The sequence below is a fragment of the Aotus nancymaae genome, unplaced genomic scaffold (genome assembly GCF_030222135.1).
Source record: "Aotus nancymaae isolate 86718 unplaced genomic scaffold, 86718_ANA_hifiasm-v0.15.2.pri h1tg000003l, whole genome shotgun sequence".
In the NCBI taxonomy this organism is placed as follows: Eukaryota; Metazoa; Chordata; class Mammalia; order Primates; family Aotidae; genus Aotus; species Aotus nancymaae.
Window position 1 is genome coordinate 35324078 of NW_026988414.1, and position 22788 is coordinate 35346865.

Here is a 22788-nt window from a genome sequence, read left to right on the forward strand (position 1 = left end):
CCATCCACAGATGGCTTAAATGTTAACAGCTCAGTGGAGGATCAGTGTGACAGCCTTTTGCACATACACCTGAGTCCTTGTCTAGCATCCAGGAGGAATGAGGTCACACAAACAAATTGAAGGGATGTGAATGGGGAGGATTTTATTACCAACGAAAGTGGCTCTCCACAGGAAGGGGAGCTGGAAGGGGGTTGGAGCAGGAAGGTGATCTTCCCCTAGAATCCAGCTGTCTCACTGTCAAGCTGTCCCTCTGAAGTCAAGCTGCTTCTCTCCAGCATCCAGCTGCTGCTTCTCTCCTTCTCTGCCCTCTGCCAGTTGGGTCAGGGATTTTTTTAGTACAGGATAGCAGGTTGGTGGGCCATTGGTGGTTTTGGAAAAGACATTTTAGTGGGAAAACAGGAATGCAATTTCTCACTTTGGGCTCTGGTTCTAGGCTTGAGGGTGGGGCTTTGCCAGGGACCTGACCCTTTTCTGCCTAGAATTTCCCTGACTCTTGCCCCTGTCACTTACCTACCCAGAGATACTGTCAGGTTCATATGTTGAGGGCTCAGTTCCCCAAGACTGCCCTTTTCTCTCCAACACCAATGGCAAGTCCAGGCCTCCTGACCTACCAGCTTCAAGTCGGGGTTCCCATGCCCCCCTTTTTGGGCTCAATTAATTTGCTAGAGTGGCTCACAAAACTCAGGGAAACAGGTTTACCAGTTTGTTATAAAGGATATTGCAAAGGATACAGATTAAAGGATGTATAGGGTGAGGTCTAAGTGAAGGAGCTTGGAGCTACCATGCCTTCCCTGGGGCACCACCCTCCAGGAACTTCCACGTGTTCAGCTCTCCAGAAGCTCATTGAACCTGGTCCTCTTGGATTTTTATGACGCTTCATGCCGTCAGCATTCCTTTCCCAGGGTGTACAGTGGGAACCTCTCATGGGAGGATTTTGAGATCCACAATCAGAAAGGTGGAGGAACATTAGAATGAAAGGAAAGCAGGAGAAGGTCAGAGGCTTGGCCCTGAGGTCTAGCACACCCAACATTATAACAAAAGACTGTAACAAGGGCTGTGGGAGCTACAAGCCAGGAACTGTGGAGGAAAACCACAGCAATTTTGTAGAATGTCCCACAATTGAGATTTGTTTGATGTTTTTCTCATGATTACACTGGGATTATGGGTTTTTTGGGGGGAAGAACACAGGGGCAAGGTGCCATTCTCAATCACATCAACATGTGATGCATACTAACATGTATGCTATCAACATAACTTACCCTTGATATTGCCCTTGGTCACCTGGCTGAGATAGTATTTTTAGATTTCTCTACTCCAAAGTTAACTCTTTTCCTTCCCTTTCCTTACCTGGAAGGAAGTCACTGTACTGCCCACACTTAAGGAGTGAGGAATTATACTCCACCTCCTTGAGGGCAGAGTATTTACGTGAATTCTTACGCATGGGAGATTTGTCTCCTTTGTCTACTTATTTAATCAGTCACTTATATCAGTATTTAAAAATACTGATTTATTTATTTATTTGCTTGCATTGTTCCAGCTTTGACCATTGGGAAGTCTTTCTCCAGTTGACACCTGCATCCCTTTCACATATTCCCATTTTCATGTTATTTTGTTTTTAAGCATTTCCTTACTTTCTTGTGCTCCGAGATACACCAGGCTTATTTTGTTAATTTGCTGCCCTACTCCTAGAATGAGCCATTTCTTCAAGGAGCCTTGACTGTTTTTATTGAAAAATAGAACTTAAAACCAAGGTCTGGGCACTAGCGATACTCAGAGTGGCGTTATTATACTTTTTTTTTTTCTTTTAAGAGATAGGGTAAAACACTGACTCACGCCTGTAATCCCAGCACTTTGGGAAGCCTAGGTGGGTGGATCACCTGAGGTCAAGACCAGCCTGGCCATCATGTTGAAACCCTGTCTCTATTAAAAATATAAAAATTAGCTGGGCATGGTGGCACACATTTGTAATTTCAACTACTTGGGAGGCTGAGGCAGGAGAATCACTTGAACCTGGGAGGCAGAGGTTGCAGTGAGCCGAGATTGTGCCACCGCACTCCAGCTTGAGTGACAGAGACTCTGTCACAAAAGAAAAAAAAAGATGTAGGGTCTCACTCTGTCACCCAGTCTGGAGTACAGTGGCATGATCACAGCTTGCTGCAACTTGAACTCCTGGGCTCAAGCAATTGTCCTACTCTGCCTCCTGAGTAACTGGAACTACAAGCATGCACCACCATGCCCAGCTAAGCCAATTTTTGTATTTTTTTGTATGTATGTATGTATGTATGAATGAATGAATGAATGAATGAGACAGGGTCTGACTGTTGCCCAGGCTGGAGTATAGTGGTGCAGTCATAGCTTACTGCAGCCTTGAACTCCTTGGTTCAAGTGGTCCTCCCTGGCCTCAGCTTCCTGAGTAGCCAAGACTATAGGCACTTACCACCACGCCCAGCTAATTTTTTTTTTTTTTTTTTAAGAGACAAGGTCTTGCAGTATTGCCCAGGCTGGAGTATAGTGGCAGGATCATGGCTTATTGCAGCCTCAACCTCTTGAGCTCAAGCCATCCTCCTACCTCAGCCTGTCATGTAGCTGGGACTACAGGTGTGCAGCACCATGCCTGGCTAATTTTTTTTTTTTTAATTTTTGTAAAGACAGTGTCTTGCTATTTTGTCCAGGCTGGTCTCCAGCTCTTGGCTTGAAGTGATCTCTCCTTGGCCTCCCAAAGTATTGGGATTACAGGCATGAGCCACATCATTTAAAAAAAATTTTATAGAGACAGTGCTCACTGTGTTGCCCAGGTTTGTCTCTAATTCCTGGCTTCAAGTGATCCTCCTGCTTTGGCCCCGCAAAGTGCTGGGATTACAGGCTGAGAAGCAGCGGCCGGCATGCCCAGCCCCTGTTTTAGAGTTTTTATAAATCTCTTTGGGCCGGGCGCGGTGGCTCATGCCTGTAATCCCAGTACTTTGGGAGGCCGAGGCGGGTGGATCACGAGGTCAAGAGATCGAGACCATCCTGGTCAACATGGTGAAACCCCTTCTCTACTAAAAAAAAAAAATACAAAAAATTAGCTGGGCATGGTGGTGCGTGCCTGTAATCCCAGCTACTCAGGAGGCTGAGGCAGGAGGGTTGCCTGAACCCAGGAGGTGGAGGTTGCGGTGAGCCGAGATCGCGCTATTGCACTCCAGCCTGGGTAACAAGAGCAAAACTCCGTCTCAAAAATAAATAAATAAATAAATAAAATCTCTTTAATGTATAGTTTAATAGAAGACAGCTGGATTCTGTTAAACGCTTCTGCATTTAATTTGCTGTGATACACTGTTTCGATTAAAATAAACCAAAAAACTCCACCATCACAATACATAGTTGGAAAGGGAGGATTATTTCAGTAGTTTTTTCAGATAATTTTGGATATTCTTACTCTGATACTGTACCAAAACTCCACAAGTGGTATTTTCTTAAGTGATTAGTGTAGTGTGAAATCCGAAACTATGTCAATGAACTTTTCATTTTCTGTTGCATTAAAATGTTAGCTTATGTCTTGTACCTTGAATGAATTTTTTTTTTTTTTTTTTTTTACCAATACCTTATTTTACAGCATTATTGTTACATGGCTACATGGTCATTTGGAAAATACTGATTTCAGAGTTATGCAGATCTTCCAAATGTTTACACATTTATTATACAATGAAAAAAATCATATTTCATTAATATCACCAATGATCTGTCAGAATTATTTGAGCACGTGGGAGGCTGTCAGGCTCACAGTGACAGAAGTTTTCCAAAATGCTAATTTTCACCTGAATGCTCAAACTTTTTTATTGGCAGTAAGTACTGTAAGTTAAATGACAGGCTTGTTTGATTCATTTTCAAGAAAATGGCAAATACTTACATCTAAATAACCATAGTTTATCATTCGCTCTTTCAAGTAAAAATAGTGTCCCATAAAAAAAGCAATTAGTTGAGCTCCCCATTCAAAAATTGCACAAGTGCTTTTTCTTGAGGCAACTTGTATTTAAGAATGCAGCACGAAAACTTCAGGTATACTTCCCATTTTATCACACATATTGAAAACAGGTACTCAAGAGTCAAGACTTAATAACAAATGTAGGGAAGGGAAGGCTGGGTCTCCATTGGACTGAACATTCGGGTAGTAGTAGCTGTGTCCAGCACAGATGTTAGGCATTCTGGCCTAATTGTTCCTGCTGCCTAGCTTAGTTTATTCCCAGCTCAATCTTATGTGTCCAGCTTTCCCATCTCTGATCCATGACCAAACTAAGCCTTTCAGTAAATTACTTTTATGTTTAACTAGGATCACTTTCTGTTGCTGCAACCAATAAGCCTGGCTGATGTTCTGCTTAAGAAAACCCAAAATACTTTTTAAGAAAGTAATCTGAAAAGTGATGATGGTCTTTAGTTCAAAATTATGTGCCTCATGGTTAACCTGATGACATGTAATTATTAACATCAGTTATGAGCAGTCACTATCCAATACCTACCTTTCTAGCCTTACTGTTTTCCAGCCAAACCGAATACATTTCTTTTCCCACCTCAACTACTTCTCCACTTTTACCTCTGTCTAGAATGTACTTTCCCTCTCCAAACCAAGACCTAGCTCTGTTGTCAATGCCACCATGAAGCTAGAAATAACCTTTGCCTTCTCCAAACTATTAAGAGGTTCCTTCACCTCTTACGTGGCACTTAATGCTTTCTACTTTGTAATGTCGTTATTCATGTATATCTTATTTCCACTAAACACCTGTGGCAGTACTGTCCCATACAAATCTGTGCTCCACAGCACTTAACCTTGAACAAGTAAGCACTTTAAAACATTAGATATTGCTGGCATGGTGGCTCACGCCTGTAATCTCAGCACTTTGGGAGGCCAAGGCAGGAGGAATGCCTGAGCCCAGAGTTTGAGACCAGCCAGAGCAACATAGTGAGACATGACGCTACAAAAAAATTAAAAAATAATCTGGGCGTAGTGACATGTGCCTGTAGTACCAGTATTTGGGAGGCTGAGGTGGGAGAGTCACTTGAGCTAGGGAAGTAGAGGCTACAGTGAGCTGTGATAACACCACTACACTCCATCCTGGGTAGCAAAGCAAGACCATGTCTCAAAAACAAAACAAACATAAAACATTACATGAATCAACTTGTATAGCAAATACAAAAGTGCCTTTATGGGCAGTTGAGGTCCCCTGAGCTGCATATCCCCTCCATTACCTAGCTCCAAGCTTGCTGGGCCTCTTTTCCCCCTTAGTGGGTCAGCTATCTCTTTTTGCAGCTGTCAGCTTACCTCATTTAAGCAGCTACGCCTTGTTCTCATTCTGGAGTTGCTTCTTCAGTTAGTTTAGGGAACTAGAAAAACTTGAATTTTGGCCTGGCACAGTGACTCACGCCTGTCTGTAATCCCAGTACTTTGGGAGGCCAAAGTGGGCGGATCACCTGAGGTCAGGAGTTCAAGAACAGCCTGACCAACATGGAGAAACCCCATCTCTACGAAAATACAAAATTAGCCAGGCGTGGTGGTGCATGCCTGTAATCCCAGCTACTCGGCAGGCTGAGGCAGGAGAATCACTTGAGCCCAGGAGGTGGAGGTTGCAGTGAGCCAATATTGTGCCATTGCACTCCAGTCTGGGTAACAAGAGTGAAACTCCATCTCAAAAAAAAAAAACTTGAATTTTGTTTCAAACAAAAGACTGTGAGGGCTTGAGGGACTTTCCTATAAGGACATCTTTCATACATAGTCTTTGATCTTTATTTTGAATATTCTGAGACTTTGTTTCTGGTGTTTGGCTGATTTTAGAGATGTGATTCTCAGAAAAGTGATTGTTGGGTAATATACTTCATCCGTATATAGCGAAAGTTCATTCAGCAAATAATTTACTGAGTATTTTATGTCAGGCACTTTGAGAGAGAAAATACAGTTCTTGCCCTCAATAAGCTGTTTTAGTAGAAAAAGCATTTGAGTTTGTACTAGGAATATAAGTAGGGCGCTAATACCTTTTCTTATTCAAACTGAGTCATAGAATTCTAGGTCAATTCATCCCTAGGGATTTTGGCCTGGAAAACAAGGTGGCAATGTGGGGAGAATTGGAGAGTAGGGTGAGATGGCAAGGGCTTTCATCATTAGCCCGACTCCCTCAGTCATGCTCATCTTTAGTCACTAGTGGATTTTCCTGTTTTATAGACCTAATCTGTTCAGTTTCTGAGCCAACCATGACAGAACAGAACCAGAGATATTATGACATTAGTCATGCTGACAGATCTGGTTTCTTGGGGTTAACCCAGGCATCATTGTGCCTACCTAGTTCCAGCCTTCCCCTACTCCCACTTTGCTAGTCAAATCAGAACAATGGATATATGTTCCAGTACTCCACTCTGCCTGACTTGGAGCCCTGTCAAAAATCTTAGTCTGGGACAGATGCAGTGGCTAACGCCTGTAACCTCAACACTTTTGGAGGCTGAGGCAGGCCCAGGAGTTTGAGACTAGCCTGGGCAGCATGGAAAAACCCCATAGCTACAAAATACAAAAATTAGCCAGGCATGGTGATGTGCACCTGTAGTCCCAGCTACCCAGGAGGATGAGGTGGGAGTATCACCTGAGCCTGGGAGGTCAAGCCTGCAGTGAACAGTGATCAGGCTGAACTGGAGTACAGCCACTGTACTCCAGCCTGGGTGACAGAGTGAGACCATGCCTTAAAAAAAAAAATCCTAGCCTGCACTTTAGGAGCATGTGGCAGGAGGATTTTGCTTGAACCCTGGAGTTCAAAAGCAGCCTGGGCATATTGAGACCTCATCTCTGTTTAAAAAATCCTAGCCTACTTGAGTGGGACCTTGCTTTGTTTTGCTCCCTGACATTTGTTTTCATCTATATCATCTCTACAAGTAAAGGAAATGTTCTGTTTAGTTCTTTCTCTGCTGATGAAATTGGAGGGTTCTCTGACCTCTCCCCATCACAGGACATGCAACAAGGGTGTGGCTTGTCTGTTTGGCTTCTGCCGTAGCTGCTAAAACCCCTTACAGGAGAAGGAGCACAGAGTCAGGCAAGGGCAGGAGCTGAGGTAAGCTCTTTTAGGCTCTGACTCCACGGTGGCATCTAGGGGTGGGTGTCTGCGGCTCCTGAAGCCCCAGTGGGCATGCTGCAGTGTTCTTTTAGCTTTGCTGTCTGCAGATGGAGTACCTTCTTGGTACTTGGGTTCTTGTTTGGCATACAGGAAGAATCAGGTCACACATGAACTTGAAGGATGGTGTATGTGGGGATTTTATTGGATGATGGAGTGGCTCTCAGTGGGATGGTTAGGGAGCTGGAAAGGGTATGGAGCAGGAAGATGATCTTCCCCTGGAGTTTGGCTATCCTGCGGCCGATCTCCTCTCTGACCATCCCCTGTTGAATTGCTCTTGACATTCAGACTTTCCTCTTCTCCCCTTTGCTGCACTCCTCTTTTTCTCATTTGCCTGTGGAACCTGGTATTTGGGGTTTATATAAGTATAGGATCGCAAGGTGTGGCGGGCCAAAAGGCAACATTTGGGCACAAAAATAGGAATGCCTGATTAGGGTCGCAGGTTTCCAGGTTTGAGGGTGGTACCTTAGCTGGGGTACTGCCCTCTTCTACCCAGTATTTCCCTGTCTTCTGTCCTTATCACTAGGGTTTTTGTTTTTGCTCAGCCCACACAGAAGTAGGATTTGCTAGGGTTTTATCTAGATTGGGCTACTGAATGTTAAGGATTCCTTAGAAAGTTAACTGGCTTTCTGTAGGTGGCAACTGTGTGGATCCTGCCTGGCAGAGAAGCAGCAAATTATATGGTAGTAGATTATGTTTGAGTATGGGTGCAGTTTTTGTTATGAATGAAGTATATTATTGAGAAGCATGTGGGTATGTCAGTATATAAATTAAATAGTTTAAAATGTGCTGGCTTGTTCTCCAAAGACACAAGGAACCTTTTTTATTAGCCTAAGTAAAGCATTATTAGAAAAGTAAATCTAGTGAGAAAAATCAACTTTCGATATTCATGTTAATATAATGGACAGTAATATGAGTGTATTTTCTTATATTTAGTTTTGAAATTCCTAAATATTTGTTCCTGCAATAATAAATAGTGTACTATACATTTGTTTTGGGTCAAACACAGTTATACATCAGTAGATTGCTTGCCACATCTCCTCCAGCTATACTGACTCATATTGTCACATTTTGGAGCCTTTTAAGAAGACCTGAAGCCTTTTTCCTTGGTTAGAAGGCTTCAGACAGGCAGCTTTGGGTAAAACTCTTATTTACTCAGACTGAGCTCTGTTAAGGCTTTTAGACAGGCCCTCTGACTTTGCTAGAGTTACTTGAGAGTTTTGAATAACAATGATCTTGATTCATGATTCCCTTCCATCAGAGCAGATAATAGCAAATTTTATATCCCCCAAATGAACTGAATTTTAAAAATACTGCTTTTAGATCCAAAAAAGTTCTAAAGGTTTTGAGATAGCTGTATTATATAGGTTTTCCTGGGAGATGTAATTTGAACTTCGTGTTTGACTGTGTGGCAGATATCCAACATAAACCAGGTTAAGGTAAAAGTGGAATTCATTCGCTCATGAAACAAGTCCTAGGGTGATGCTAACTTTAGTCATTCCTGGATCCCAGAGTCTTGATACCTTCTGGACACTATTTTTGGTATCTCTTTCTTCTATGTTGGCTTCATTCTCAAACAGGCAGTGGTCACCCTCAGTGCTAGATTTATATCTCCCTCATAGTTTATAATCTGGGTGAAAATAGACTCTTTCTTGATAGTACCAGCAAAAGTCCGCAGGCAGACTCTTGGCAGAACTTGGGTCACCTACCCATGTCTGAAACAATCACTGTAATCAGGGAGAGTGGGTACCAACTTGGCTGGGTCTCCCTGGGTCCTGTGTCTCCTAGTGAACTCAGGGGTTTGTGGCAGTTCCATCTGTACTACATGGACTTATAGACTATGAATGGGTGGGAAGTGATTTCCTTCAAAGACGTAGACAGACTCTCCTCCCCCAAAAGGTGGAGATAGTATTTGAATGTTGATTTGTGGGGAGAAATGGTAAAAAGTTTCACACCATTACAGTTACTTAGTGCTGTGTAACAAATCTCCTGAAAACTTCACTTCACAGTAGCTCACACCTGTAGTGCCAACACTTTTGGAAGGCTGAGGCAGAAGGATCCCTTGAGCCCAGGAGTTCGAGACTAGCCTGGCCAACATAGGGAGACCGTGTCTCTACAAAAAAATAAGAAAAAAACTGCGTGTAGTGGTCTGCACCTGTGGTCCCAGCTAACAAGAGATCGAGGTGGGATGATAGCTTGAGCCCAGGAGTTCAAGGCTATAGTGAGCTATATCTGTGCCATTGCACTCCAGCCTGGATGATAGAGTAAGACCTGTCGCTATTTAAAGAGAGAGAGGCCAGACGCCGTGGCTCATGCCTGTAATCCCAGCACTTTAGGAGGCTGAGGAGGGAGGATCACCTGGAATTGGGAGTTTAAGACCAGCCTGACCAACATGAAGAAGCCCCATCTCTACTAAAAATACAAAATTAGCCAGGCGTGATGGCACATGCCTGTAATCTCAGCTACTTAAGAAGCTGAGGCAGGAGAATTGCTTGAACCCAGGAGGCGGAGGTTGTGGTAAGCCGAGATCGTGCCATTGCACTCCAGCCTGGGCAACAAGAGCGAAACTCAGTCTCAATAAATAAATAAGTAAATAAATAAATAAAATAAAATGAGAGAGACAGACATGTGGCATCTTAGAATCCAATAAAGGAATAGAGATTGCTTGTTTACCTAATGGTTATGGGATGGGGTAGGGGATTGAGAGTGCAACGTATGTGATACAAATATACAAGGATAGTTCTTACTAACAGATAGTAGCTTCTGTTTATCCATATGGTTATATGTTAGTTTATTCTTTAGTATCACCAAGTGTGTGTAGCAGATACTGTGGAGCTGTGACCAGATCCCCTTGATCCTTTTTACCAGTTCTGTGTACCTATCCTGAAGCTACCGTGTGCTTAACAGCTTGCATCTGTGACTGTTGGGTGACCGGCATCACTTTGTGCGTGGGCCCAGAGAACCAGAAGTGCCTGGCAGTTTACATTGCTCTGAGGAGGCTCTTAGTCATTGACTGAGTGACTGCAGGGCTATGAAAGACCAGTACCTTTGCCTTGAGGTGGCTCAAACTCAAAGGCATTGTTTATACTACAGAGCTCCCCTGCTAGATCATGCTAAGGCTGGAATTTTGCCCCAAAGCACACGTTTACTTGGCTGCTGCTTCCTCCTACTCCCTACTCCCATTTTCTCCTGGGAACAACTTCTTGATAAATCACTTGCACTTGAATCTTTCTCCTATAGTTTGCTTCTGGAGAACCCTAATTAAGACAGTATGAATCTAAGCGTCCTTTGTATTCAGTCTTTGGAATCACTTTTGAGCTTCATATTAATAGTAATACACTGCTATTTCCAACTAATTATTGGAATATTGACTTTTAGGTTTTGGGGATGGCCCAAACATATATCAAAAATGATGCTAGTGTGTCAGCTGCATTTGGCTTAACTCATGGCCCCGTTTTTACCATGAGTTATGCTTCTGTTACTATATATTAAATAGCTTATCTTAAAATGTAGTCAGTGTAATTGAAACTGCCTTTGCAAAATCGTAACAGAAAATTATTACAGTGAAAGATATCAGACCTAACTGATCCCATCTTGCTTCTAACCTCTAAACTGTTGTCATTCATTTCTGTTTGTAGGCCAAACTAGCCTTGGGAAGGAATTTAGTTTATAGTTTAAAGCTAGTCTGTTCTTGTAAAACAAATGAAAAGGCCACAAGCCACCAAGTTAGAATGAGAGGGGCTGGAATTCTAATGTTACCAGCCATCATTACATAGGTCATAAGAATTGCAACTTCCCCAGTTACTCTTGAAGATAACATCACTGTTGTGAAGCTCAGATCGGCCTTTTGAGATGTCTTTTCAGGCTTTTGCATTTCTGACCACGGTATGGGCTCACCTGGACCTGCAAGCCAGTTCTGTATCCCCCACCCAGGAACTCACTTGGCATAAGAGGACAGCTTCGACTCCCTAGATATTATCCCCAAGCCAACTGATCAGCACTCCTGACTCACTGGCCCCCTACCCACCAAATTATCCTTAAAAACTCTGATCCCTGGCCAGGTGTGGTGGCTCACGCCTATAATCCCAGCACTTTGAGAGGCCGAGGTGGGCGGATCACGAGGTCAAGAGATCGAGACCATCCTGGCCAACATGGTGAAACCCTGTCTCTACTAAAAATACAAAAATTAGTCGGGCATTGTGGCACGTGCCTGTGGTCCCAGCTACTCGGGAGGCTGAGGCGGAAGAATTGCTTGAACCCAGGAGGCAGACATTGCAGTGAGCTGAGATTGCGCCACTGTACTCCAGCCTGGCGACAGAGCAAGACTCCGTCTCAAAAAAAAAAAAAAAAAAAAAAAACTCTGATCCCTGAGTTTTCGGGAAGACTAATTTGAGTAATAATACAACTCTGGTCCTCCCACACAGCTGGCTCTGTGTGAATTACTCTTTCTCTATTGCAGTTCTCCTGTCTTGATAAATGAGCTCTGTCTAGAGAGTGGCAAGGTGAACCTATTGAGCGGTTACACGATCACAGCAATAGGTTGCCCTTCACTGCATGAATCATTCTTCCTGATCTGTTCAGAAAGATTTGGTATTTACTGTGTTAATAACTGCATTACCTGGTTTGTGATACAGTGACTGTTTATGTCATTATTGCATCATAGGAAGCTTTCTGTCTCAAAATGATTTAAATAATAAAAGAATTATCCTTTCCATAACATTTGATAAATACTTCTTAGAAAACTACTTAGTGCTGCAGCTTTTTAGGGGGTGATATTGACAGTTTTTTCTTTTTTCTTTTTCTTTCCTCTTTCCTATGTGTCCAAGGCATGAACCAGGCATAGGTACAGATCAAAAGCCAAGCTGGGATGAACAAGGGGTTGCTTTGTCCCCGGCTGATATGAGAGGGGCACCACCAACCAGATGCCACTCTATCCAGGTCAGGGACAATGACAGTTTTTTCTAATTGTGTGTGGTTATAGTCTATTTAGGCTTTCTTTTTAAATTTATTATTATATATTATATACTTACCAAAAGTATATGTAAAATTGTGCACTTTTTTTTTGAGACAGTCTCACTCTGTCACCCAGGCTGGAGTGCAGTAGCACTATCTTGGCTCAATGCAACTTCCATCTCCCAGGTTCAAGTGATTCTTGTGCCTCAGCCTCTGGAGTAGCTGGGATTACAGGCATGCACCACCACACACAGCTAATTTTTGTATTTTTAGTAGAGACAGGGTTTCGCCATGTTGGTCAGGTTGGTCTCAAACTCCTGGCCTCAAGTGATCCATCCACCTCGGCCTCCCAAAATGCTGGGATTGTAGACATGAGCCACCATGCCTAGCCAGTGAACATCATGTAATGAATCAGTAGTTCCGCAAGCTTTGTTAAGGCAAACACCAGGCCTTACCTTCCTTGCTTTCCATTTTTTTGGAGTCAGGGTCTCACTCTGTCACCCATGCTGGAGTGCAGTGATGTGATCTCAGCTCACCGCAACCTCCACCCCTGCAGGCTTAAACAATCCTCCCACCTCACTCTCCCGAGTAGATGGGACTACAGGTGTGTACCACCATGCCTGGCTATTTTTTTGTATTTTTGGTAGAGACTCACCATGTTGCCCAGGTTCCTGCTTTCCATTTTCTCTTCCCCAAGACTACCACTTTCAACTCAGCTAATTCTTTTGGTAATTACATGTATATATTAAATAGTACGCTTGGAGCTAATTCTTTTTTTTTTTTTTAATTGCATTTTAGGTTTTGGGGTACATGTGAACAACATACACGATTGTTGCATAGGTACACACGTGGCAGTGTGATTTGCTGCCTTCCTCCCCTTCACCTATATCTGGCATTTCTCCCTATGCTATCGCTCCCCAACTCCCCACCCCCCACTGTCCCTCCCCTGTTTCCCCCCAACAGACCCCAGTGTGTAGTGCTCCCCTCCCTGTGTCCATGTGTTCTAATTGTTCAACATCCGCCTATGAGTGAGAACATGCGGTGTTTGATTTTCTGTTCTTGTGTCAGTTTGCTGAGAATGATGGTTTCCAGGTTCATCCATGTCCCTACAAAGGACACGAATTCATCATTTTTGATGGCTGCATAATATTCCATGGTGTATATGTGCCACATTTTCCCTGTCCAGTCTGTCATCGATGGGCATTTGGGTTGGTTCCAGGTCTTTGCTATTGTAAACTGTGCTGCAATGAACATTCGTAGTCATGTGTCCTTACAGTAGAACGATTTATAATCCTTTGGATATATACCCAGTAATGGGATTGCTGGGTCAAATGGAATTTCTATTTCTAGGTCCTTGGGGAATCGCCACACTGTCTTCCACAACGGTTGAACTAATTTACACTCCCACCAACAGTGTAAAAGTGTTCCTATTTCTCCACATCCTCTCCAGCATCTGTTGTCTCCAGATTTTTTAATGATTGCCATTCTGACTGGCGTGAGATGGTATCTCAATGTAGTTTTGATTTGCATTTCTCTAATGACCAGTGATGATGAGCATTTTTTCGTATGTTTGTTGGCCTCATGTATGTCTTCTTTTGTAAAGTGTCTGTTCATATGCTTCGCCCACTTTTGAATGGGCTTGTTTGTTTTTTCTTGTAAAACTGTTTTAGTTCTTTGTAAATTCTGGATATCAGCCCTTTGTCAGATGGGTAGCTTGCAAAAATTTTTTCCCATTCTGTTGGTTGCCGATTCACTCTAATGACTGTTTCTTTTGCTGTGCAGAAGCTGTGGAGTTTGATTAGGTCCCATTTGTCTATTTTGGCTTTTGTTGCCAATGCTTTTGATGTTTTGGTCATGAAGTCCTTGCCTACGCCTATGTCCTTAATGGTTTTGCCTAGATTTTCTTCTAGGGTTTTGATGGTATTAGGTCTTATGTTTAAATCTTTAATCCATCTGGAGTTAATTTTAGTGTAAGATGTCAGGAAGGGGTCCAGTTTCTGCTTTCTGCACATGGCTAGCTAGTTTTCCCAACACTGTTTATTAAACAGGGAATCCTTTCCCCATTGCTTGTTTTCGTCAGGTTTGTCAAACATCAGATGGTTGTAGATATGTTGTGTTGCCTCCGAGGCCTCTGTTCTGTTCCATTGGTCTATATCTCTGTTTTGGTACTAGTACCATGCTGCTTTGATTACTGTAGCCTTGTAGTATAATTTGAAGTCCGGTAGTGTGATGCCTCCTGCTTTGTTCCTTTTGCTTAGCATTGACTTGGCTATGCAGGCTCTCTTTTGGTTCCATATGAAGTTTAAGGTGGTTTTTTCCAGTTCTGTGAAGAAGGTCATTGGTAGCTTGATGGGGATAGCATTGAATCTGTAAATTACTTTAGGCAGTATGGCCATTTTCACGATATTAATTCTTCCTAACCATGAACATGGAATGTTTCTCCATCTGTTTGTGTCCTCTCTTATTTCGTTGAGCAGTGGTTTGTAGTTCTCCTTGAAGAGGTCCTTTACGTTCCTTGTTAGTTGTATTCCTAGGTATTTTGTTCTCTTTGTAGCAATTGTGAATGGCAGTTCATTCTTGATTTGGCTCTCTTTAAGTCTGTTATTGGTGTATAGGAATGCTTGTGATTTTTGCACATTGATTTTGTATCCTGAGACTTTGCTGAGTTGCTTATCAGTTTCAGGAGATTTTGGGCTGAGACCATGGGGTCTTCTAGATACACAATCATGTCGTCTGCAAATAGAGACAATTTGGCTTGCTCCTTTCCTAATTGAATACCCTTTATTTCTTTTTCTTGCCTGATTGCTCTGGCTAGAACCTCCAGTAGTATATTGAATAGGAGTGGTGAGAGAGGGCATCCTTGTCTAGTGCCAGATTTCAAAGGGAATGCTTCCAGTTTTTGCCCATTCAGTATGATATTGGCTGTTGGTTTGTCATAAATAGCTTTTATTATTTTGAGATATGTTCTGTCAATACCTAGTATATTGAGGGTTTTTAGCATAAAGTGCTGTTGAATTTTGTCAAAGGTCTTCTCTGCATCAATTGAGATAATCATGTGGTTTTTGTCTTTTGTTCTGTTTATGTGGTGAATTATGTTTATAGACTCACGTATGTTGATCCAGCCTTGCATCCCCGAGATGAATCCTACTTAATCATGGTGGATAAGCTTTTTGATGTGCTGTTGCAATCGGCTTGCCAGTATTTTATTGAAGATTTTTGCATCTATGTTCATCATGGATATTGGTCTGAAGTTTTCTTTTCTTGTTGAGTCTCTGCCAGGTTTTGGTATCAGGATGATGTTGGTCTCATAAAATGATTTGGGAAGGATTCCCTCTTTTTGGATTATTTGGAATAGTTTCAGACGGAATAGCACCAGCTCCTCTTTGTATGTCTGGTAGAATTCAGCTGTGAACCCATCTGGACGTGGGCTTTTTTTGGGTGGTAGGCTCTTAATTGCTGCCTCAACTTCAGACTTCGTTATTGGTCTATTCAGGGTTTCGACTTCTTCCTGGTTTAGGCTTGGGAGGAGGCAAGTGTCCAGGAATTTATCCATTTCTTCCAGGTTTACTAGTTTATGTGCATAGAGTTGTTTGTAATAATCTCTGATGATGGTTTGAATTTCTGTGGAATCTGTGGTGATATCCCCTTTATCGTTTTTTATTGCATCTATTTGGTTATTCTGTCTTTTCTTTTTTATTAATCTGGCTAGTGGTCTGTCTATTTTGTTGATCTTTTGGAAAAACCAGCTCCTGGATTTATTGATTTTTTGAAGGGTTTTTTGTGTCTCTATCTCCTTCAATTTTGCTCTGATCTTAGTTATTTCTTGTCTTCTGCTAGGTTTTGAGTTTTTTTGATCTTGCTCCTCTAGCTCTTTCAATTTTGATGATAGGTTGTCAATTTTAGATCTCTTCTTGCTTCTCATGTGGGCACTTATTGCTATATATTTTCCTCTAGAGACTGCTTTAAATGTGTCCCAGAGATTCTGGTATGTTGTGTCTTCGTTCTCGTTGGTTTCAAAGAACATCCTTATTTCTGCCTTCATTTCATTGTTTATCCAGTTAACATTCAAGAGCCAGTTGTTCAGTTTCCATGAAGCTGTGTGGTTTTGAGTTAGTTTCTGAATTCTGAGTTCTAAGTTGATTGCACTGTGGTCTGAGAGACTGTTTGTTATGATTTCCATTCTTTTGCATTTGCTGAGGAGTGATTTACTTCCAATTATGTGGTCAGTTTTAGAGTAGGTGTGATGTGGTGCTGAGAAGAATGTATTCTATGGATTTGGGGTGGAGAATTCTGTAAATGTCTATTAGGTTTGCTTGTTCCAGGTCTGAATTCAAGTCCTGGATATCCTTGTTAATTTTCTGTCTCGTTGATCTGTCTAATATTGACAATGGGATGTTAAAGTCTCCCACTATTGTGTGGGAGTCTAAGTCTCTTTGTAAGTCATTAAGAACTTGCCTTATGTATCTGGATGCTCCTGTATTGGGTGCGTATATATTTAGGATCGTTAGCTCTTCTTGTAGCATTGATCCTCTTACCATTATGTAATGTCCTTCTTTGTCTCTTTTGATCTTTGTTGCTTTAAAGTCTATTTTATCAGAGACGAGAATTGCAACTCCTGCTTTTTTTTGCTCTCCATTTGCTTGGTAAATCTTCCTCCATCCCTTTATTTTCAGCCTTTGTGTATCCTTGTATGTGAGGTGGGTTTCCTGGATACAGCACACCGATGGGTTTTGGCTTTTTATCCAATTTGCCAGTCTGTGTCTTTTGATTGGGGCATTTAGTCCATTTACATTTAGGGTTAATATTGTTATGTGTGAATTTGATCCTGCCATTTTGATGCTAGCTGGCTGTTTTGCCCGTTAGTTGATGCAGATTCTTCATTGTGTTGATGCTCTTTACCATTTGGTATGTTTTTGGAGTGGCTGGTACTGGTTGTTCCTTTCTATATGTAGTGCCTCTCTCAGGAACTCTTGTAAAGCAGGCCTGGTGGTGATGAAATCTCTGAGTACTTGCTTGTTTGCAAAGGATTTTATTTTTCCTTCACTTATGAAAGTTAATTTGGCTGGATATGAAATTCTGGGTTGAAAGTTCTTTTCTTTAAGGATGTTGAATATTGGCCCCCACTCTCTTCTGGCTTGTAAGGTTTCTGTGGAGAGATGTGCTGTGAGTCTGATGGGCTTCCTTTTGTGGGTAACCTGACCTTTCTCTCTGGCTGCCGTTAGCATTTTCTCCTTCATTTCAACCCTGGTGAATCTGATGATTATGTGCCTTGGGGTTACTCTTCTTGAGGAATATCTTTGTGGTGTTCTCTGTATTTCCTGGATTTGAATATTGGCCTGCCTTGCTAGTTGGGGAAGTTTTCCTGGATGATATCCTGAAGATTCATTCTCTTTGTCACATTCAGGTACACCTATCAAATGTAGATTAGGTCTTTTCACATAGTCCCATATTTTTTGGAGACTTTGTTCATTCCTTTTTACCTTTTTTTCTCTAATCTTGCCTTCTCGTTTTATTTCATTGAGTTGATCTTCGACCTCTGATGTTCTTTCTTCTGCTTGGTCAATTCGGCTGTTGAAACTTGTGCATGCTTTGTGAAGTTCTCATGTTGTGTTTTTCAGCTCCATCAATTCACTTATATTCCTTTCTAAGTTGTCCATTCTCATTAGCATTTTGTCAAATCTTTTTTCAACGTTCTTAGTTTCTTTGCATTGGGTTAAAGCATGTTCTTTTAGCTCACAGAAGTTTCTTATTACCCACCTTCTGAAGCCTGATTCTGTCATTTCATCACACTCATTCTCCATCCAGCCTTGTTCCCTTGCTGGTGAGGAGTTGTGATCCCTTGTAGGAGGAGAGGTGTTCTGGTTTCGGGTGTTTTCATCATTTTTGCACTGGTTTCTTCCCATCTTTGTGGATTTATCCACCTGTCGTCTTTGTAGTTGCTGACTTTCAGATTGGGTCTCTGGGTGGACGTCCAGTTTGTTGATGATGAAGTTATTTCTGTTTCTTAGTTTTCCTTCTAACAGTCTGGCCCCTCTACTGTAGGACTGCTGAGGTCCACTCCAGGCCCTGCTTGCCTGGGGATCACCTGCAGCAGCTGCAGAACAGTAAGGGTTGCTACGAGTTTCTTTTTCTGCTATCTTTGTCCCAGAAAGGTGCCCGCCAAATGTCAGTCTGATCTCTCCTTTATGAAGTGACTCTTTGGATATATGGGGGTCAGGGAGCTGCTTGAGGAGACAGTCTGTCCTTTATAGGAGCTCAAGTGCTGAGCTGTGAGCTCCATTGTTCATTGAGAGCTACTGGGCAGGTACATTTAAGTCTGCTGCAGCAGAACCCATAAACCCCTTTTTTTTCACAGGTGCTCTGTCCCGGGGAGTTAGGGCTTTATTTATGAGTTTCCGTTGTGCTGCTGCCTTTTTTTCAGGCCTGCCCTGCACAGCAAGGAGGCAGCCTAGTCACTGTCTGCCCGCAGAGGCTTTGCTGAGCTGCTGTGGGCTCCGCCCAGCTGCCATGTGAACTTTCCTGCAGTCCTGTTTATATGAGTGTAGTTAGAACTGCCTCGGCAATGGTGGCCCACCTCTGTAATGGCAGACTCTCTCAGTAATGGCGGGTTGCCTCAGCAACAGCGGACTGCCTCAGCAATGGCGGACTACCTCCATAGTGGTGGAGTACCTCGGTAATGGCGGACGCCCCTCCCCCACAGAGCTGGACCGTCCCAGGTTCGGCTGTGCTTGCTGTGAAACTCTCAACCCAGAGCGTTTCCAATTGTTTTTTTTTGTGGGGATGGGACCAACCGAGCCTGATCACCTGGCTCTCGGCCTCAGAGCCTTTTTTTTTCAGTTGAACGGTCAATTCTCTCCCAGGTGTTCCAGTCGCCTGTTGAAAAGGCGCCAGGATCTGTGTGATTTCCCGTGCGGCGACCCACTGCGCCGGCTGAAACAGTGGCACTGAGATTCGTGGCGTTTTTTTGCCCAGGAATCTCCTGGCCTGGCTCCCTGTTTCAGTCCCCTTTTTAATCAGATGAATGGGCGACTCTGTCTTCCTGGAGCTCCAATCACCAGCTTAAAAGGGCACCCAGACCAGTGTATTTTGTATGGAGAACTGCCGCGCCGGGGCACTGGCAAAACAGCCACGCTGGCGACCCGTGGGGCTCCTCCGCCTGGGAATCTCCTGGTCTGTGGGCAATAAAAATCTGTCTGGAAATGCAGCATCCACTCACCCTCTGCGCTTTCACTGGGAGCTGCAATCCTGAGCTGCTCCTAATCGGAAATCTTGGATCTTCCTCCGGAGCAAATTCTTAATTTCAGTTTAGGCATTATTGACATCTCCTTGATTAAAGATAAGACTGTTGTTCTTTATGAATTTGTTAATTTCTCCTTGTAATTCTGCCAGTTTTGCTGTATGCATTTCAATGCATATTACTGATTTTTCTGTCTTCCAAATACAAGTTTTGTTAGATTAGTTCAAATAGTCCAGTGACCCACCACATAAGCCCCTCAGACTTTTTCAAGGGGTTTGTGAGGTCAGAACTTTTTAATGATACAAAGACTTACTTGCTTTTTTTGAAGCAGCTTCATTGTCTGGGGTAAATACCTGCGGTTCGTTGGCTTGGGCCAAGAAAATTTAGGACACGGACACACACGAGGAGTTTAGGAGTGGAGGTTTAGTAGGCAAAAGAAAGAGAAACAGAAAGAAAACAGCTCTCTCTCTAGTGAGAGAGAGAGGCTTCCAAAAGGAAAAGACCAGCCGGTGGCAGAGTTTGACAGATTATATAGGCAGGCTTGAGGAGGTGGTGTCTGATTTACATGGGACCCACAGATTGGTTTGATCAGGTGTGATGTTTAGCACATGGGGAAGGCTGCCACTCCACCCTAATCTTATTATGCAAATGAGCTTTCCCCTTGGCCTGCCCCATTGTCTACTCCTTACTGTACACATTGCTGAAAAAGAGAAGGGAAGATGGAGCTGCCATTTTGAACATGATTGGCACAATTGCCGGCATTTATGTCTGCAGCTAGATTTTACAGCCTCCAAATTGTTTGTCTTTCTAACAAAAGTGCTACTGCACTCTAGCCTGGGCAACAGGGTAAAACCCTGTCTCAAAAAAAAAAAAACCACATATTAAAAAATATAAATTTATTACCAGTACCATTTTCTTTCTAACAAAAGAAAAATGATTTGGGGGCTGGGCGTGGTGCCTCACGCCTGTAATCCCAGCACTTTGGGAGGCTGAGGCAGGCGGATCACCCGAGGTGGGGAGTTGGAGACCAGCCTGGCCAACATGGAGAAACCCCGCCTCTACTAAAAATGCAAAATTAGCCAGGCATGGTGGTGGGTGCCTGTAATCCCAGCTGCTCAGGAGGCTGAGGCAGGAAAATCACTTGAATCCAGGAGCCAGAGGTTGCAGTGAGCTGAGATTGTGCCATTGCACTCCTGGACGACAAGAGTGAAACTGTCTCAAAAAAAAAAAAAAAAAAAATTATTTGGGGCTGGTTTTCATTAAAAGGAAAACCTTACTGAGGACTTTTGTACCCCTCCTCTGCCTAATTTCTCTTTAATTCCTACATCTTTTACTGCTTTTTTTTTTCTTTGAGAGTCTCATACTATTCGCTCAGTCTGGAGTGCAGTGGTGCAGTCTTGGCTCACTTCAACTTCCATCTCCCGGGTTCAAGTGATTCTCATGCCTCGCCTCCTGAGTAGCTGAGACTACAGTCATGTGCCACCATGCCTGACTAATTTTTGCATTTTTAATAGAGGCAGGGTTCACCATGTTGGCCAAGCTGTTCTCAAACTCCTGGTCTCAGGTGATCTGCCCACCTTGGCCTCTGAAAGTGCTGGGATTACAGGCATGAGCCACCATGCTGGGCCTTTTTTAAATTCATTCTTTCATGAAACGTACAGTGGAGTTTTCCAGAGGCCATGTAATGTGTGATGCCTGAATGCAGAAACAAATGTGAAAATCTAGTTGTCTTCTGTTAATTCCAAAATGTAAAACAATGTCTCTCTTATGTTTTTGGAAAATAGTTATTTATTTTTTAAATAACTTTTTTATAGAGATGGGAATCTCACTATGTTGCCCAGGCTGTTCTCAAACTCCTGGGCTCAAGTGATCCTCCTGCCTACGCGCTCCTTTATAGGTGTGAGCCACCATGCCCGGCCCAGTTATTTTTTATTAAAATGTTATGTTAACATGTAATTGTATATTATTATGTTTAAATAGACGAATCATTTTAAATTTTGTTTTAACAAATTCACCCTACTTAGCACAGTCCATAGCAGAGTAGTCAGGACTTAATAAATTGCTAGTTGAAGATGTTACAGTGTAACATCAACTCATCTGTTTTTCTGTTGTTTTGGTTCCAGGCAGATCACCTCTTAGTAAAACTATGCGTTTCCGAGGTCACCTGGATATTACATAGATGTAGAGGGGCCCTATTTGTCTGAGGGATGCTATGGTGGACATCTTTTATTTGCAGCTCCACAGAATCTTTTGAACACCCTTTCCCTCCTTCACATTTGGATAGCCTGCAAATTGTGAGTCCCAGTTTCTCAAGGTAGAATCATAGTTATGGTGCAGACATTAGCCTCTGTATTCCCCGAAGATGGTCTGCCAACAAGGCATAACAGGAAGTTCTGAGCATCCTGAACGGATGCCTTGAGAGGAGCTTGGGGAACCTGAGTTGGTCTCAAAGACTATAATGGGGAATCTAGTGCAGAGCTGACAATCTCTAGGTTGATGAGAAGTTAAAAGACTGTATGTACTGTTTGCCTATCTTCCAGTATTAATTAAACCTCTATGGTTGTTGGGGTTGTGTTTAGCTACTTTAGTAGCTCTTTTCAAAGGTCCCCGGCTCTTGGAAAATTTCCTCGAAATGGTGTTTCTGGGACCATAATTTTAAAAATTTGTTTATTTATTTTGGAGATGAGGTCTTGCCATGTTGCCCTGTCTCTACTAAAAATACAGAAATTAGCTGGGCATGGTGGTGCGTGCCTGTAGTCCCAGCTACTTGGGAGGCTGAGGCAGGAGAACCACTTGAACCCGGGAGGTGGAGGCTGCAATGAGCCAAGATCACGCTACTGCACTCCAGCATGGCAACAGAGTGAGATTCCATCTCAAAAAAAAAAAAAAAAAAAAAAGGAAGCATGTCTTTTTAAATCAGTATGCCTGGCTGTTGAAATACTATTTATTTCAGAAGTCAGTCTTTTATGGCCCCCCTAATCTGAAGTCAGGAAAATAATTCCCACCTGCCACCATTGTTTTGAAGATTAAAAATAATGTAAAAGTACTTAGCATAATGACTGTCAGGCTCTTAGGCAGTAGTTACTGTTATTTTATTATACCTGTAATCCCAGGCTGGCAGGAGGATTGCTTGAAGCCAGGAGTTCAAGGCTGCAGTGAGCTATGATCATGCTACTGCACTCTAGCCTGGGCAACAGGGTAAAACCCTGTCTCAAAAAAAAAAAACAAAACACACACACATACACATTAAAAAAAAAAAAATATATATATATATATATATTTTTTTTTTTTGAGACGGAGTTTCGCTTTTGTTGCCCAGGCTGGAGTGCAATGGCGCGATCTCGGCTCACCGCAACCTCCGCCTCCTGGGTTCAGGCGATTCTCCTGCCTCAGCCTCCTGAGTAGCTGGGATTACAGGCACACGCCACCATGCCCAGCTAATTTTTGTATTTTTAGTAGAGACGGGGTTTCACCATG

The 22788-nt window shown here is 42.8% G+C and overlaps 1 protein-coding gene and 1 non-coding gene across 3 annotated transcripts in view; one reads left to right on the forward strand and one right to left on the reverse strand.

The window, feature by feature from the left end:
• ZBTB5 (zinc finger and BTB domain containing 5) overlaps nt 1–22788 on the forward strand; it is a 46025-nt gene that overhangs the window by 13165 nt on the left and 10072 nt on the right. The window lies entirely within an intron of this gene.
• LOC135277424 (small nucleolar RNA SNORA48) lies at nt 11935–12069 on the reverse strand. The gene has a single exon (XR_010345023.1). It is a non-coding gene; the product is annotated as a small nucleolar RNA SNORA48 (small nucleolar RNA).